This window comes from Dermacentor silvarum, chromosome 10 (genome assembly GCF_013339745.2).
Source record: "Dermacentor silvarum isolate Dsil-2018 chromosome 10, BIME_Dsil_1.4, whole genome shotgun sequence".
Taxonomy (NCBI): Eukaryota; Metazoa; Arthropoda; class Arachnida; order Ixodida; family Ixodidae; genus Dermacentor; species Dermacentor silvarum.
Window position 1 is genome coordinate 54,035,612 of NC_051163.1, and position 11,857 is coordinate 54,047,468.

Consider the following 11,857-nt stretch of genomic DNA (forward strand, 5'->3'; position numbering starts at 1 on the left):
CCTGGTGTCGACACATTATAAACCTCTATTAATTAATTAACGCTATTTCTTATGGCTGCTCCTTTGTATGCACGTATCGTTATCGCTTTGCACAACTGTTCGACGAAACAACGACCCTCAATTGAGGGTGGACAGTATTATTAAAACAAGCAAACGTGTTTCACGGTCGAGTCATATTATGACGGTTGGTGAGTCCTGAATTAGCTACGACCAGCTGGGAGTTGTTTAGCGTGCGCCTAGATCAACGCACCCGAGCGTTCTCGAATTCAGCCTCCATTTGAACGCGGACAACGCGGTGGGGGATCAAACCCGCCAACCAGCGTGTATAAACGCTAGATACACCGTGCTTCCCATCGACCATCACGCACCTTTCCCACCATCGAAGGTTTCTCGCGCAACATGTCATGACGTCACTACACGAGAGACCACTGCCTCAGATGAAGGCTAAAAGCGCCTTCCTTGCGCGAGACGCGCTCACACCACGCTAGTCCATAGGCCAAAGTACGTGTCGACGTTTAATGCATAATGATAGCCTTTGATTTGATGCTCAGGGCGGACATCAGGGCTGTTTAGTCTATAAAGGCCAAACTACATGTACGCTTGCCGGCGCGCGAACGCGCGTGGAATTGCGGTTTGAAATTACAAGACGCGCGCCAGCGCGCGCCAAATCAGCTCACTATTTTCGCCTCGGTAGACGTCGGTTTGTATTTGACATCGCAGCTGTATACCTCTACCCCTCCCCCCCCCCCCCCCCCCCCCCCCAATGCATTTGTCGTGTCCGTGGGCAAAAATGTGGGCCGATCCTGGAGGTAGTGCAATACCGGGCCGACCCGCGGCGGAGGTGAAGCAGGCTTCAAGCACTCCGCCCCTGATAACAATAAATGAGATAAATCAATCAATCTCATTCGTTAACTTTTTAATAAGACAATTTTTTATTTGCGACATTTCAGACGAATGCGGTGAAACAACATGCCCGGCCGCGCCTCGTAATGGCCACACGGCACGCGAGACTGGCAGATTTTCGTGTTTGTATATGTTGTGGTGTGTTTTGTGTATGTTGTGCATCTGTGACGTGCATATCTCTGTGACGTGCGTATCTCTGTGACGTTAATGTCATCATATCCATCTGGAGTAGCAAGCAGGAATGAGGCCAGGCAAACCCTTCCACGATTAATTAAACACCTCTCTCTCTCTCTCTCCCTCTCTCTCTCTCTCTCTCTCTCTCTCTCTCTCTCTCTCTCTCTCTACATGTATACTACGAATCGCTTCAGCAGAGCGTTGCACTTTGCACGAATGGCGCTTAGGCGCGTAAAAGACGCCTCCAAATTAACAAAATATCAGCAGAAAGTAATTAGGGCAGAAAGACCCTAGTGGGCAATTGTCATATAGTGGGTAGCATTCTGTGTATTCGTTATTTTTGAAGACTATATATTGGACCCTTGAAACCAAGACTGCCGTATTTTAAGAGGTAAGCGACTGTAAAGAATACCACACACACTATGACAATCTACCCCCCAGTGCAGGGTAGCCTGCCGGGCTCAGGCTGATTAACCTTACTGCCTTTCCCTCATAACCTCTCTCTCACTCTCTATGAGAATTTACCCAGTAAACACATTTTTTACTATCAATCTTGTGTTCGGTAAATCAAAGAAATGTTGCAGTAGCACTTCCTTTCTCGCATAATTTGCCCAATGACACGCTCGCCTTCTTTCCAACGCGTCCTCTTCAGAAGCTCCTCCTTGTTGTTGCAGGTGCAATTCTCTGGTTGCTTGCGTTAAACGCGCGTTCCTTGTCCGCCCACAAGTGTAGGTGGCGGTAAGCGTACAAAACTTTGTGTATTCACCGAAAGTCACCTATTCAAGCCTGTATGGCGGTACGGGTTCTTTGGGACACGAAACGGAATGTCGAACTGAACGGAGCAGAAAATAACCCCGAGCACCTAGCCAAAGAAAGCTAAGCATTAAAAAAAAAGAAGAAGAAACGCGTTTCCATCAATGTGCCACCCATCATCTTGCAAGGATCATTCCCGGCATTCAGTTGCGTCGCAACAAAAAGTCGACCGAAAGCAACAAAAAGTGAACAGAAGCGCAACAACATTTCTTAATTAACAACTTTTTTCAGGGGTCGCTTCGTTCCTGTATCCAGAGAGCACGGCGTTGAACGAGCTAGGACTGTGAACGACCTTTCTATAGGTGCGAATAAAAAATGCAAAAACTACGCCGAGGAGAGACGCTTGAAAGCGATGCGTGCGAGAGACGTGGTAGCAATTACTCCGAATGATAAGTGCTCTGAAAACTTACACACACCTTTAAAAAAAAAAAGAATGAGAATAAGTCGGCGCCGTGTATCTTTTCTGTCCTCGCTTCACAGCTGCTGCTGAGTTCTTCGGCTTACTACGTTCTGTCTCTTCTTTGAAAAGGCCTCAATGTCGTCGCTGTTTTAGAACGCTCTAAATCTTCAGCGCGACCACGTTCCGAGGACACGTTCCAGCGGTGCTTGCCTCGAAAAGGTTCGCCGTGGACGCAGCGATCATTTGAACACGACTGGGTGAAAGTAAGCGGAGAAAAAAAAATATACACACACAGAACGCGGCGTACACTTGGCTAACTTCGACGTGTCAGAAGCCAGTGTCGCCTACGACATTCCATTTACAGGCGTCCCATGTCTTTCGTTCTTTCTTCCATTTTTTTTTTCTTTTACTTGCTTTGTTTTCTCTTTGATGTTTGAGTGCTCGCAGTACCATGTGCAGACGGACGCTTCCATCAGCGTTCAAGCTTTCGGACAAATGGCCTCTCCTCGGAAGCCTATATAGATTTTGCAACACCTGCAGCCTCACCTATCGTTTCATTGGAAGGCAATGTACTAACTGCGCCAATGTGAAAGAGAGCAAAACCTAATATGTGTTCAAACAGCGATTGTCTAACGCGCCAGCACGAACCATCCTCACTGTTTAAATGTCGTGCGTAGTTCCACCTACAACATTTTTTTTTTCTTTTTAACAACGCAGCTGTCTAAGGTCGAGGTTTATCCCTACGGAGCGATGGTGTTTGCAGTTTCGAGCGAAGTGGAGAGAGTGTGAAATAAGGAGAGGAGGCGCAGAGACAGAAAGAAAGAGAGACAGACAGAGAGCGAGAGAAATAATTATATAAACGTTCTCGGCGAGGCGGGATTCGAAACCAGGTACCCACGGTCGGAAGGCGAGCGTCATAACAACCAGGCTATACACACGCATGCTTGCAGAGCATGCATGCATTTATGGGAACCGTATGATTGCGCTGTGCCGACGATTGTAACACAACTTGCTATGGGCGAGAGAAAGAGAAAATGAGAGCGAGAGAGAGAGAGAGAGAGAAAGGAGGGAAAGAAAGAAGAAAGAAAGAAAGAAAGAAAGAAAGAAAGAAAGAAAGAAAGAAAGAAAGAAAGAAAGAAAGAAAGAAGAACGGAGAAATAAAGAGAATCACAGATAGAGAGAGGGACAGAGAGTAAGAAAGAGCGAGAAAGAAAGAGAGAGGCGGTATTTGAACCCGGGTACTCACGGTCCGAAGGCGAGCGTCATCCCCACTACGCTATACACCCACGCTTGCAGAACTCCGCCGTTTCATCAGATTTCACAAGCGTCGAACTGGCTTACATTTTTTAAAGTATAACTTCAGAGAGAGAGAAAAAAAATGTAAGGAATAGCCGCATTTAAACGGAAATTTGGTAAACACCTTTCAGACTGGCGCATCGATCGTTTAAACGCCGTTCTTCCATCCTTCGACCGACGGACCTGTGCGTTGTTGTCTGTCTGACGCGGCCCGAGCTCAAGGCATTCTGGAATGAGGACGCCTCTCCAAAGCTGCATTTACATAATAAAGATGTTTATTCTCTCTCTCACCCGCGTGTTACGCGAATATTGCGTCATGGACTTCAGCGCTGGGGAAAGCATGATCTCCCTCGAGAAACTACTTACTTTTTTGCCTTTAACGTCTACAAAGAAGTGACAGAAAAATAACGCGTGGAGCGCAGCCCGCATCTGACATTGCAAAGCAGGTATGGCGGGCTGCAGTGCGAGAGCTGTTGTCTTCCTTTCACACAGCTTCACACTTCTATGTGCACATGTTTGAACCTTGCAACCTTTTTGTTTGCTTGTTTATTTGTTTGACTCACAAATGCACATACATACTCGTAATACCGTATAGACTCGTGTAAGGGCCGCACCCGTGTAAAGGCTTCATCCCCAACTTGGCAGCCTAAAATTTGAAAAGAACACAAGAATTTCCAACATCGAAGCAATCGCGTTCGTTGCTCCGATGCCGCGCGCGTGCATCGGCAAATTCTCGCACTCTGCGTACTTCCGCGTGCCGCATTATCTAGTATTATTAGTATGAGGTATTAGTATCTAGAGCCATCCAGTAGCATCCCTTACACGGGGCCAAACCAAAAAGTTCGGTCCCGTGTAAGAGCCGCACCTTGTCAATATTGTGAAAGAAAAAAGTGAATGAACAGACGTACAGTCTACAGATGCGCCGCAGAATCCCAAGGATAGATTTCCAATTTCTACCACGGTATAAATCGTCCGTGCCGAGGTAGAAAGAGCCCAGCCCTGCGTACCTTTTACCTCGACTCCCTTCAGTGTTCACTTCGCGCTGGTTTGCTCTAACACAAGTCGCGCACAGGTGATGGCACAAAGAACAACAACGACTTAATAAGTACCGCATATACTCGTGTAATGGCCACACCCGTGGAAAAGCCACACCCAAAGCTCTGCAAAAAAAAAAAATCCCCCCAAGAAATATATTTAAAAATTACCTGAGTCTAAGCCGCACCCTTGATTTTTGAGAAGGTTGGCAGTGTTATCTGTTGTGTGGTGCGAGAATTTCAAAGCTAATTTTTTTTTTTAATCGGGGTCAAAACAAGGCAGCCGTGCCGAGTTTTCAGCGCCTCCAGGTAGCAAAAGCACAGCCTGCGAGATTCAACGGCTCTGCCTCGGAGACGTTGCCGTCGGTGGTCTGTCGGGCGTCACAATTTATTCCAGTCGGCAGGTGACGGGCTACGGGAATAGCCAAGAATAGCCAGAGCCAGTACAAGCGCGTACTGTAGTTCAATAACGGCAAGTACCACCGAAAATGTTTACGAAAAAAATGTGTCTTTTTCGCCGTGTAATGGTCCGCACCCCCGATTTTCACCCACAAATCACGGGAAGAAAACCTGCGGCCATTACACGAGTATATACGGTATCCGAGCGCCCGATGCTACAATTAAAGCTGGTTTCCATACCCATGGAAACCCGAACTGCGCGTTGCCTACGTCCGCCGGCTCTCGCAAAAACATATTTGATTTCGGTCCACTCTCGCACAGTAATTAGGCGCTCAAATATTTGATTTCAGCTCACTCTCGAACAGTAATTAGACGCTCAGTCAAAAGATTACATTTCGGTTCATTCTCGAACCGTTAATTAAATGCTCAGTCACAGAGAGGCCACCAATCGAAGTTCCGAAGAAGGCATGCGCCCACTCGTAATTCAAGGTTGGTCAATGCACTATGACGAGTGACGTCACAGTGCGACGACCACAACCCTGCGTCACAGAGGAGCAATGACCCTCGATACGCAACACTGTTATTACTACATGCTGTTGTAGGCGTGCAATGCCAGGAAACGCAAGCGGCCGCATTGAATGGCGCCTGTACCATTCTTTCCCTGTACACCGTAAAATAATTTACTCCCTTAAATGTGAAAAAGGGTGTAAGTTGGTCTATAAATCACACTCTTACAACCTTTCTGGGTGTAGGGGTGTGATTTATAGACCCATTTACACCCATTCTCACATTTAAGGGCGTAAATTATTTTACAGTGCATGTAAAGCGTGTGATTGATCACTTTGCATACAGCTAATGATGTGTACCAAATGAGGAACTTATGTTAAACCCACCCCCGATGCAATACCCCCTCCGGGGGTCTTTAAGGACAATAAACTGAACTGAAATGAGTAGAAGGAAGGGTAAATGAAGTCCAGGACACAGAACTCTAAAACCAATAGATTCCAGCGCTTGTATACTTTTAAATCTCAATGGTTTACACCTGCACAGAAATTGCCAGGAGCGGAAACCAGTTAACGCGAGAGATTACAGAAGCCAAAGAAAAAACAAGAAAAAAAACATATGCAGACTGTAGGGTGGTTGCTTGGGCGAGAAGTAGAAGGCCAAGCTTATTGCCGAACAAGCGTGTCATCCCAGCATCGATATTATTGTCATACCAAAGGGTATAGGAGCACACGGGTGATTGATAATCTGTCAATGTGGCGAAAGATTGTCAAAGTTGTTCTTGTTGCTGCTGTTGCTTGGCATACGCAGTGAATTAACATTTTGCCTGGTAAAACAAAAAAAGTGGGAAGGGTGGAGGGGGGGAAGGGGGGGGGGGGGCACACGAGCTTAAGCAAAAAAAAAAAAAAAAAGAACTTGTATGCGCCAAATGCGTTCTCTCATTTCATTTTTGACGTGGTCGGCGCTACAGCCTCTCCTACTTTTTTGCAGACTCATTACATTAACTTTTGGGACAGACCTCGCATAGTGGCATTTGTAAGGTGACTGATGACTGACAAGATGGCTGCCTCAAGCTGTTCCAGCTCGTCTCGCCAAGTCGTCCTTGCTGAAGATCAATTTCGTCTTTGACGCGGCTCCTTATCGTTCCCTAACAATATTCTATAAAAAGAAATCATTAGGTAAAGAACCAGATATAAGCGTCGGTTTTTATATTTACAGGCTAGATAGTTGTACGGCCCGCACCACAGATAAAGGCATAAGAACCGCGCGTGTAACAATACATTCTAACTTTCTAATATATATATAAAAGGGAAAGGATAAACAGGAGCCGTGTACAAGATCTGCTCGGTCTAGGCGGAACCGAAAGAGGATTATGAATAAATTAATTACGTTCCGGATAAAGAGCACGGTGCAACAAAGGGATTAAGGTCGGTAAAGAAAAACGGTCTAGCTGCGGGTCGCAACGTGTTCAAGAATAAAACCAGCGAAAAACGCACGGGGACGGAGAAAACAAATAAACACACGCGCACGGGCTGCAACACCCGAATGCAAGAGGTCAGATATGAAAAAAGGTCAGATATGAAAACTGAAACAGAAACAGCGTAATAAAAAAAAGGGAAAAAAAAGAGAGAATTGAAAGAATCAATATTGCGTCGCATGCGCCATGTTGATACGATATTAATAATACGCCCCCCGTATTAATATGAACTCATTCGTTAGGCGCGCTCTATCCAAACACGGGAGTCAAGGACTTAGAAGTGGGTGAGGAGGTTACGTTCCGACCTCATTAGCGCGAGCACAACGGGAAACACTGGGATACGAAAAAGAAAAGAAAAAAAAAGAAACTGAAAAAGAAAAGACATGTACGTATTTAGTGGATTCAGCACTTTGCTGTGGCAAACGTTGTACTAGCTGAATTAATTTCTCTGCTAGATTAATCAAATTCTGCTAAACAAAAGTTTGCCAGCTTCTGAGAATAATGCGTCAAGAATATAAAGCAAAAGTTGACACAAAGCAAGCGTGCGCGAAAGGAACACGAGAAAGAGCTGGGAGCAAATGATAATACAGTATATGATAAAAGAGATGAGCTGGCCATCGTACCGGAGCCCGGGGAGCAGAGAGTTTTCGATTTCGAGCCCCGATGTATGCATAATCCGTCCGCGTGCGTCACGAACATCGGCGTAATAACTGTGCCTCGTAGGATTAGCGTTTCCTCGCGAAATCCATAAATAAGTCAAATGTAATTCGTTCCGCCTTCCGCACCCACGCAGAGGGGAAACAACGAACGGCTGGGACGATACATGCATACACTTTTGGTTGGTGCAGTGCGCGCGAGCAAGGTTCCGTGCGTCTGCATGAATAAGTGCGTTTGCGTACGAGTGCGTGCGTGCGTGCGTGCGTGTGCGTGCGTGTGCGCGCATTTCATGAGTCTGTAATAGTAGCACTGGCCTACACCCACAGCCATCATTCCGCGCTCAGTCTCACAGGCTTTCGCACTCAACGTCGCTGACTCGCTGTCTCGCCCCATTATTATTACTCGCGCTAACTACTCGCTAACACCCCCTAACAATCAAAGGATGTAACACGCATTCGTGCTCACGTGTGCTGGCACTCACACGCAATCACACTAAGGGCCTAAAAAAACAGTGTGACGAAGTGCATTCGTGACTGAGTGCGTCGAGCTAAGCTCAAATGGCTCAAGACGGAAAGAATCGGTTCGCAACGTTCCTCGGGCCGTTATTTTGTAAAGGTGCGCTTCATTTTCAAATATCCAGCGTGGAGATTTGAAAATCGGTGCCTTGTCGGCCTAGTGTGAATGAGCCCTTACAGAACTGTGCGCGTCTGTCTCAGTGTTTTTCTACTCCATTCTGTACCTTCCTTTACTTGTGTGCGGAACTGCGCAAATGTTCGTGATATTTGACTGTCCTCAGTGTTTCTCACTGATTTCAATGTTTCTCGTTTTGTTTTCACTGTGACAAGAAGTACACGGCCCCAATAAAAGCGCCATCCTCTACTTCAAGTTCGCATCAAGAAAAGAAAAAAATAATAATAACGTAGCGAAATGCGGGTCAAACACTTCAGAAGCTTGCTCGCTTACTATGTCTATCAGTTCGCGACCTCCCATTCGTCAAAATGTCCGCTGACGTCACCTGTTACGGACGTTGCGTGGAGCTTATGAGCGTACAACCAACGTAACCTTAACCTCCATCGAGCCACGTTGACTTCAACCAGCCTAGGCTAGCCTGCGAAGCCGATCGCCACGATGTGCCGAGCGCAGTTACGCGGTAAGGGGCCCTGCGAGAAGTCTCGAGGCAATCGTAAAGCCATTGATACGCCGCCGGCCGCTATTGGCGGCGCCAATAAGCGCGACAGAGGATAGGGCTCTCCATTATGGGGCTGCATTATACGCACCGCCAAAACTGTGCATCGTGGAGTAACCTGCAGGTGGCCTAAGGCCATCGAAAAACGAGCGCGTATAGGGATTGGCAACAGTGTCGCCGTTCTAGCAGATTCTACGCTAGATATAGCGGTAGATATAACAAAATTAAGAAAGTTTTTTCTTCTTTTTTTAATGGATTGGCGATAATGCTTACAAGGTTCTGGTGGACTCTGAATACCGTTTTAGCGGAATCCTTACAAAATAAAAATAAATAGTCGCAACTGGTCGGCCACGCCGATCGTCTATACTGTTGAAGAGAACTGGAATAGTCGTGGCAAAAACTGCGAAATAGCGATACCAACATAAATGCAGTAAGACTCAAATGCCCATAACGGCGATCGCGCTGAAATACCGTGAGCTGCTATATGTCTAAGGGCCGATAGCAATATCATCGAAAGGAGACGAGGCACTACTCTGCCATCTACTGCACTGGCTGCCGCGGAATAATCTGGCAGCTTCACGACGACTCCGGACAAATCCGAACGGCCCAAAAACACATAACAGCTATCGCTGAAAAGACCATAATACATAAGTCTACATGCAGTCTGTGTTTTATTCTCAAAACGAAACGACGGCTACATTTCGTCGCGCACTACAATGACCACCCTGTGGTTTCACGACGACTCCGGACATACCCAAACGAGCCGAGCACATAACAGCTATCGCTGTAAAGACCATAAGCTACGTCTACAGGCAGTCAGTGTTATCCTCGGGTGGTAAAGAGACACGTCTGCCGCATTGGGCACTGGCTGACGTGGAGGAACCTGGTAGTGTAACAATGACTCCGTATAAATCCGAGCGACTAAAGAGCACGAAGACTACATAACAGCTATCGCTGTAAAAACCACTAGGCATACACCTATGCAGACAGTCTGTATTATTCTTAAACACAAAGCGAGAACTACATTGGCCGCCACATTACAGTGGCCGCATCTACATTACAGTGGCCGCCACGGAATAATCATTAGATCTACGATGAGTCCGGATAAATCCGAGAAACTGAAGAGCACACAGCAGCTATCGCTGTAAAAATTGTAAGCTATATGGCTACGGGCAGTTCGTAATATCTCCAAGTAAACGGCGCTCTACTTTCAGCCACGCACTTCACTGACAACCGTGGGAGAATTATGCACGTACTTCTGCAAAGACTTCGCACAAATCCGGGCGCGTCAAGAGCCCATAAAATGAATCGTGGTAAAAACAGTAAGGCATGCGCCGTATGAAACGGAAATACTGGAATCCACCCGCCAGTAGCACGGGAATACAAAAAGAAACGCAATATAATTTCATAGAACGCAAGCTTCGCATTTTAAGAAAAAGAAATCGTCTCATGGCTTAGTGCTATACTATGCCCTCGAATGAGTAACAATATTTCCCTGTCAAGAAATTTCGTCCGCCTTGCAGATTTCCGCAGGACTGATTTGGCCAAGGTATATGTGTACAGGTGCGATCCAATGACCGGACACATTCCTTTTCGAGGATAGCGTTAAGCTGTCGGTCATCTATGACATATATGTGGGGCAGAAACGTGGAGGTTAACAAAGAACCTTGAGAATACTTTAAGGACCACACAACGGGCGATCAAACGAAATATGATACGCTTAACGTCAAAGGACAGGAAGACAGCGGTGTGGATTCTACGAGCAAACGGGTGTATATCCGATATCCTAGCTGACCTTGAGAGAAAGAAACGGAGTTGGGGCAGATAGGACATGTAATGCGTCGGCCAGATAACCGGTGGTCTGTTTAGAGTTACAGAACGGGTGCCAAGAGAAGGAAAGTGTTGTTGGGCACGACGTGGAACCGGGTGGTGTGACGAAGCGAGGAAATTTGGAGGCATAACACGGCGTAAGCTGGCGCAACACAGGGGGCAATTGGAGATCGCTGGGAGAGGCCTTCGTCCTGTAGTGGATACAAATACAATTATGATGATGATGATGACGACGACAACGAAGACGACGAAGACGCCGAAGACGCCGAAGACGACGACGACATTGGCGACAACGATGACGCCTGCAGGTTCTCTATTAGATTTCTTAAGAGGGAAACGCGGCACTATTTTTTTTAGCGCGCATTGCACTGACCACCGCGGGCAAACTTCGTAAACAGCGTCGCCAGCGCTGCACCGATTTAACGAGACAAAAAAAGAGCGTATAGGAGGGGGGGTCATGTCGGCGTAATGGAGCCCATAGGAACACTGAAACAGAAGGGGTCAGCGAGGATAGATGTCGATCGTCGGAGAGCCCCTTATATATTCGCCGCCCGATTTTCCGAGAGAGGTCACGCCGACGTTTGAATGGCCGAAACGTATAGCCTTCCTTTGTCTTATACCCCTATCCCCTATATTGTTCGTCTTGTTTTATTTCATTGCTTTCACGGCAGCTACGATCTCGCTCGGCGTTTTGCGCCGCTCACACACACAGTCGAGGCGCGGCCGCCTTTCGCAAGGATAATCGGTCAGCTGGTCGCCACTCCGGCGAGCTCTGCAGTGAAATGGCGGTTGTGAAACCACGCGGGCCGGGTATGTGTGTCTGCAACTAGGCCGCCTTCGCGCGAGAACTATCCCAACGACCGGTGATACTTTGTAAAGCGCTCCCTGCGAAACGAAGCAGCGGTCGAAGGAAGGCCAGTACACGCCGCATATGTATACGTATATTGGTCGCGTGTGAATATAACGGCTTCGCCAAGCATTGCTTATACCGGGTGTTCAAAAGTAATCTTTACGGATTTTTTTTTAATCGCCTGTGACAGGTAGCATAATCCTTATCGTTGAGCTGGGTTATTCGAAGAGGCAGACATTAGTAGCACGAGAAATTTAAACACATATTCAACTAATTAACAAAAATTCTTCTTAGTTAATTACTTTACGAGACATGTTGCAATTTAAGAAGTGTA

The 11,857-nt window shown here is 46.8% G+C and overlaps 1 pseudogene; it reads right to left on the minus strand.

The window, feature by feature from the left end:
• Nucleotides 1–787: 787 nt before the first annotated feature.
• LOC119432094 (U2 spliceosomal RNA) lies at nucleotides 788–916 on the minus strand (annotated as a pseudogene).
• Nucleotides 917–11,857: the final 10,941 nt, after the last annotated feature.